Here is a 7,067-nt window from a genome sequence, read left to right on the forward strand (position 1 = left end):
CGCTCGGAGCGGGGAGACGAGGAAACGAGGAGACGCGGGACTTGCTCAAAGTCACAGTCTTTAATGAAACAAACAAACAAACGGAATACCACTATGGAACTCAGGAGGACATTCAACGCCGAACATAGGACACTGGAAACACTGGGTTTATATAACGAGGAACTAAACGATAGCCAGCTGAATCAAACAAAACGAGAACAGGAAACAGGAACACCAAATAAGGACATGTCACGCAACCGGTGTTTATCATAGCAAAGGTAACGAATCCGATGAATTCCGTGAACGGAGGACAAGAGCGCCGGAGTTTATGCTGTTAGAAGAAATCTCTAGCATTAATTCTGATCATGGCTTGTCTTGAAAAAACGAAGACAGTTTGGCGTTCGTCGTAGGAGAAGTCACACTGCAGGACTGTGCGCCAAATCTTCTGACACTGCCAGAAGTTCGTCGGAGGTAAAATTTGATCGCAACGGCCATTAATCGGCTGTCGGTGAACATGTCAAACTAACAATCAAAGACTACAGATTTTAGTTTAGGATTATAGGCATCTTTTAGGATTTTCAAAATTTGTCTCAGACGACCAAATCGTGGTTTATGCGTGATAAATACACTGAACAAAATTATAAACGCAACACTTTTTGTTTTTGCCCCAATTTTTCATGAGCTGAACTCAAAGATCTAAGACTTTTTCTATGTACACAAAAGGCCTGAAATAGGCCTTTTGTGTACATAGAAAAAGTCTTAGATCTTTGAGTTCAGCTCATGAAAAATGGGGGCAAAAACAAAAGTGTTGCGTTTATAATTTTGTTCAGTGTACTAAGGCAATTATTATACGGTATTTTATGCGTGTAACATTACTTCGAGCCTGTCAATCAACATTAGCGTGCCACCCACAGGATAACGCAAGGACATCGCTGCCAAAATTTTGTCCCCATGTGTTCAGAGATTAGTATATAAAGCTTACAAAATGTTTTTCATATATTAGCGCTACGACCCAGAATCTGCCCCACCTAAATTTACGGTCAGGAGCCGCTACTGGTATCAATTATATGGACTCCTTAAATCATTTGGTTTTGTTGTCTTTTTGGTGTCTCCAAGTGTCCTTTATATTGAAATAAGCTTGCAAAAAATACAGTTTTGTGATAATCACCCTTCAATTTTTTGGTTTACTTTGCTGGATATAGCAAATGATGGCAAAATGAATGTGTTAAACAAGATAAATGGAGTATGCTTAAGTGTGATAAGTGTGCAATTAATCATGATTAATCACACAAAAAGGGTAATCTGATTTTAAAAATGTAATCTATTGACAGCCCTAACATATATTATATCAAATTACAAAATTATTATAGTCATTTCTCTTTTGCACATTGTAAATTTTGTTCTTTGAAATTGTAAAAATAAATAAATAAATTTAAAAAAAAATTTATTTTAGGGACACAATCCTATTCCAAGCATTTCTTAGTTAGTTTGAGAAACTACAAGAGGTTAAAAATGCAGCGCTACAGCCACGGGCAATGCTGTAATGGTGGTCGCTCCATCACTAGAAGGTTGTAGTGGTCCGGTGCTCCGGCCTGTCTGTCGCAGCGATCACTTCATAGCATCTGTCAGTCAATTCTGTCCGCCGGCGGGCTTTTCTCTTACATCCACAAATTATTAATGCCCCTCTCACAGCAAGGCCATTGCAAGGCAGGTCAGCACTGATGAATTATTAACACTGTTTATAAACATAATTTTTTTTACACCTGTGGTATATATGAGGAACCGCTGCCAGCGGTATCAGTCAAAGTAAAGCTCACCCAAGGTTGTCAGAAGATTGGACTGCACTGCTGCATGAGCTGCTCGGGGAGGCTTGGAAAAATCAAGAAATTGATGCTTTGGTCTCATAGAAAATCACATGGAATTGTGGTTGATTGCACTGAGTTGCTTTAATTATAGATTACAGGACTGGCAGACGAAGAAAAATCTACCAAATGATCACAACTGAATGAACCTTTAACAAGATGATGTTAGTATGTCAGTGCAGATGTAAGTACATATTTGAGTGATTAATTTAAGACTGAATGGGAAGATCAGCTTCCCTTAAAATGACATTTATTAAAAAAATGTAATGATGCTTATCTGTGTGCACATAATATTATATATATATATAGTGACGTGTACGTTTATATATACATAATTCTTTAACAGTGTATACACTTACAATATATAATTAGGCTACTTATATATACTTACACATATATAGTTACAATTACACAGCAAAGCTGTTTCAACATTGACAATAAGAAATGTTTGAGCAGCAAAACTTTCTGAAGGATTATGTGATATATTTAAATACAAAACAGTTGTTTTAAATTGTAATATCTCACAATTGTACAATTTTTATACTGTAATTTTCATTAAATAAATGCCGTCTTGCTGAGCATAAGCAACTTTCCAAAACATAAAACGTTCCAAAGCAAATATAAATTAATAATATATATATATATATATATATATTACTGACATGACATGATGGCATCAGAAAAGAGCCAGGCTGGTTGGCACAGACTGCAACCTTATCCAGCAAGATGAAGTGATGGCTGTGACATTAACACAAACCTGCAGGCTGAGTTAAATGGAGTAAATGCCCCGGCAATGATCGAGTTAGTATGATCAGATCAACTGTGACTGTCATTCAGTACAGTGAACCTAAATCAGAACAACAATTACTGGTTGCCACAGTTCTAGTGTGTTCTGGCTGCTTGCTTACTTTTAATATTCTAGCTCATGATTTGAAGTTCATATCCGGAGAACAATGTGAAAGAGTTACACCCCAACGTTTAATACTTTAGGGTAATAGTTTTGGAAAAACCAATATGAAAACGCATTAGGAATTACAGTTAAAGCCATGACAGAGTAAAATTCATTAGACGGCCTGTAAAACGACTTTATGAATGGCAATCTGTTCAGAGTCATTTGTAAGACACTTTGGAATCCTCCCTCTGCCAATCCCTTAATGTCAATCATTTCAAATTCAATTCTAAATCTGGGCTCGCAACAAGGAAGCATGCATCCACTGGGAATTACACATTTAATTTGTCAAGGTTACCCATTTGGCACATAATGGCAATATTACGCCGAGTGGCACGAGATGGCGAGCAATTTGGGTCAAGTACAGAGATTTTTCCCCTCTCTCCGACCTTGAAAGCAGGGGAAGCGGTCAGAGAGACGGAGGTGCCCCTGTCTGTCAGGCTCTGGTGTTGGCGGAGGTTCTTGGCAGAGAGTCAGGGCTGTTTGGAGACGCTCAGAGGTAGGCGGCGCACGACTGTAGGACTGAGAGGCTGGGGGCCTTACAGATGGTGGTGGATTCTGTTACAAGTGGAGGTCAGCCTGCGGATTCAGAGACAGCCCTGTGCTCACAGAGCTATGAGGAGGGGAATATTTCAGAAAGTCAGATGCTATTGATTCCTGAGAGTGACGGACTGGGGCAGGGTGGGTAGGGACTCGGTAGAGGCCTTATGGGACAAACGAGGGGAAGAGAGATATGTACAGTAGACTGAAGGTGACAGAAAAAACAATCTGAAAAAAAAGAGGTTAGAAATGGCTCAAAAACAGCACAGAGCTGAACAAAAAATGTGTGTTGGGTGATCTTAGTGTTGGGGAGTAACTAAATAAAAGCAGAGTGTTGCTTTTGATCACACAGTGACTTACAGAAGCAACAAAAAAAGTAATCAGTTTTACTGATATAGTCATAATGAACTAGTATAAATGATTTCATCAAATATATACTACTATTCAAAAGTATAGGGTCAAAAGTTTTATATTATTATTAATTGTTTAATATTTTTTTCTTTTTTAAGAAAATTAATACTTATATTAATATTAATAGGATGCAGTAAAAATGACACTTATTTAACAAAATGATTCTTCAAATAAATGCTGTTCTTTTCAAAGAATCCTGAAAAAAGTAGCATGGTGCCCACAAACATATGAAGCAGCACAACTATTTCCAACACTGATAATTATAAAAAATGTTTCTTAAGAAACCAATCAGCATATTAGAATGATTTCTGAAGGATCATGTGACACTGAAGACTGGAGTAATGATGCTGAAAATTCAGCTTTGCATCACAGGAATAAATTACAGTAATAGAAAACAATTCAAAAATATTTTAATATTACAATATTACAGTTTTCCAACCCCAAACATTTGCTCCCCCAGCACTGGATAAGATCATCAGAACAGACAATGTAGAGAAGTAAAAGTGGCTCTAAATTCAGACAATCTCTATGGCAAGTCCGATGTTCTTGTATCCAGCTCATTACAGAACAAAGATGATGATGATGATGATGATGATCATATTACTGAAGCCTCTGGGCAATACCACCTCGGCTTGAACCCACATTACAACAAAAGAGACAGCTGGACCAGGTCTGATTGCCAATCACACATGTCCAGGCAATTCAAAGCCAAGTTCCAATCCCTCTTCCTCAGACAGCACACATAACTCTCAACAGCACGGCCCAGATTCCCTCTAATAGTATCATTTCTCAGTACATTTTTGTCATTATTTGCTATTCCTCCAACAGGGCCAATCATAGATGACAAAAAGCACAATGTAATTTTGCAAAATCGCCAAAGGTTCATGCTTTCCCGATAAACACTCTTTGGTCCGGTGTGTAAGGGCTGCGTTGTATAAGCATACACACAATTACATGGTGGCTGTGGCGAGCTTTTCACACCTCCAATAAAAGCCGACAAGAGCAGCATTTTTACCATGTTGTATAATAATAATAATAATAATAATAATAATTCATTACATTTATATAGCGCTTTTCTAGGCACTCAAAGCGCTTTACATTGTCAGGGGGAATCTCCTCATCCACCACCAGTGTACAGCATACACCTGGATGATGCGACGGCAGCCATAGTGCGCCAGAACGCCCCACACCACACACCAGCTTATTGGTGGAGAGGAGACAGATATACTGGGGCACTAGGACCCACACAGACTGCAGGGTGAGCACCTCCTGCTGGCCTCACTAACACCTCTTCCAGCAGCAACCTAGTTTTCCCAGGAGGTCTCCTATCCAGGTACTGACCAGGCTCAACCCTGCTTAGCTTCAGTGGATAACCAGTCTTGGGCTACAGGGTGATATGGCTGCAATAAGGTCATAAAGTGTATAAGGTCACTCTGATAATGGTTATGCAACATGATAATTGCATGTGCCACAAGATAGCAATTTTCTTTGAACACAATCTTTTGTGATTAATTTTAAGACGCGCAAAGCCGACTGTGAAGGTCAGCATCTGATGCGAGACGTGATGCATCTTCTCTGATTAGGCAACAATTTTACTAGACGTTACCATTCCCTAAGTAATTGCCTCTCGAAGACGGACGTGCTAATTTAATTGTGTAAATACACACGGCTTGTTTTGTGGCGCTCCAAAAACCAATGATGAAATGTTTGTGTTGAAGGGTTGATGTTTGCAAAGTGACTAGATTGAATTGTATGGTGCACGAGTCCTCCTAAAGGTCTCTAAGAAGATCCAATTACAGCTCTTCACACACACATCATTTTGCAGCGACCTAAAAAGGGGATGAAACTGAATTTTGCATTTTTTTATTAAGTGTATATTTTGTTGAACTGTTTATTTGAATGGTTTCCTCCATAGCATGTGTCTCATATCACTCCACAGTCTCGTTCCTCTTACATACTGAGGCAATTTTAAATACCAAGTTCTGGCATGAAACTCTAGATGGCGCAGACTGATGGGTCCTTAAAGTTAACTGATGATATTCTAAGCATTAAACGACTTGTCACAAGCTGACTGGTTCATGTTGCATACGCAGCCAATGAGCTTGTTGCTTTACATTTAAATGGCTGATTAGCATTCGCTTGAGCATTGCAGCGCACTTTCAGAGTTCCTCTGAAACCCTCCACCTTCCCCAGCTCCACCTGTATAGATCTGCTACGGGTTATTTTATATGCTATTTGTGCAGCAGCAGTATGTCTTAAATTAAATCTTTTTGTGATTGGACACTTTGTGATTTGACACTGAGTGGTTTTGGACACTTCTCAGATGGTCAGCCAGTGAGACAAAGCATCTGACTGAGAGGAGAGCAAAACCACTTATGACTAGTAAACCAAAGCTATCTATCTATCTATCTATCTATCTATGCGTGTTAACAGTTGCTACAATTGAGATCCTAGCATTGCCATTATGCTTCTATAATTTTTTAGAGTGAGTGCTGAATGATACACTATATGGTTTGTTTTGTTGTTTCTATATGCTATAATACAACTTTGATTACAACACAGCATTTAAAAAAAGTTATTTAAAGCACATAAGAATTTGTATTTCCATAAGCTGTTATTTTTAAACTGGCTAGTACCATATTTACTAGCCAAAACCAATTTGGTGCTGTGGTAAGCAGTCTTCTTTATGAGTCTGAACTATATAGTTCAATATGACAAACACTGGCAGCACATGAATCTGAGGTGAGGGCCTGTTCTCCTGAGGACAGAGACTCTACATCCTCCCCTCCTGTGTTCTTAGCACTGCAATTTCTCACACCTCTTCTCCTCATCACACATCACTGCCCTTGAAAAATGACCAGCGCGTCCATCGAGCTTTCTGCCCTGCCGGAGCAGGAGTGTTGCTCTGCTCTGATGTTTTTTTAAATCTGCCTGTCGCTGATGCTTTTCGAGGCCGGGTTTCATCACTGTGTCATTGAGTAAGTGAGGTTGCCGCCACCCACTGTCCTTTGTGACTTCATCAAACCAGGTCAGGGAACGAGCGCCGCCCCGTCTCTAAGCACTGACACCCCGGCACTACGGGTAATAAGAAAATATTAAAGGGAATTGAATCATGGGCTTCTCCCGCTGAATTTGTTATTGGTTTCCATGTGGAGGGGTGAAATTGTGAAAGTTATAAATATGAAGGGAACTGCCAGAGCAGCGGCGAAGATCGACTGCATAACCAGAGGGGTGGAAGACAAAAAGGAGAGGAAAAGCAGCTGGCGCGTGTGGCTGTCAGGCCTGGAAAGTTGCTAACTAAACATAGTAACGTTAATAACTAAAGT

The sequence above is a fragment of the Sinocyclocheilus rhinocerous genome, unplaced genomic scaffold (genome assembly GCF_001515625.1).
Source record: "Sinocyclocheilus rhinocerous isolate Xijiao unplaced genomic scaffold, SAMN03320098_v1.1 scaffold113, whole genome shotgun sequence".
In the NCBI taxonomy this organism is placed as follows: domain Eukaryota; kingdom Metazoa; phylum Chordata; class Actinopteri; order Cypriniformes; family Cyprinidae; genus Sinocyclocheilus; species Sinocyclocheilus rhinocerous.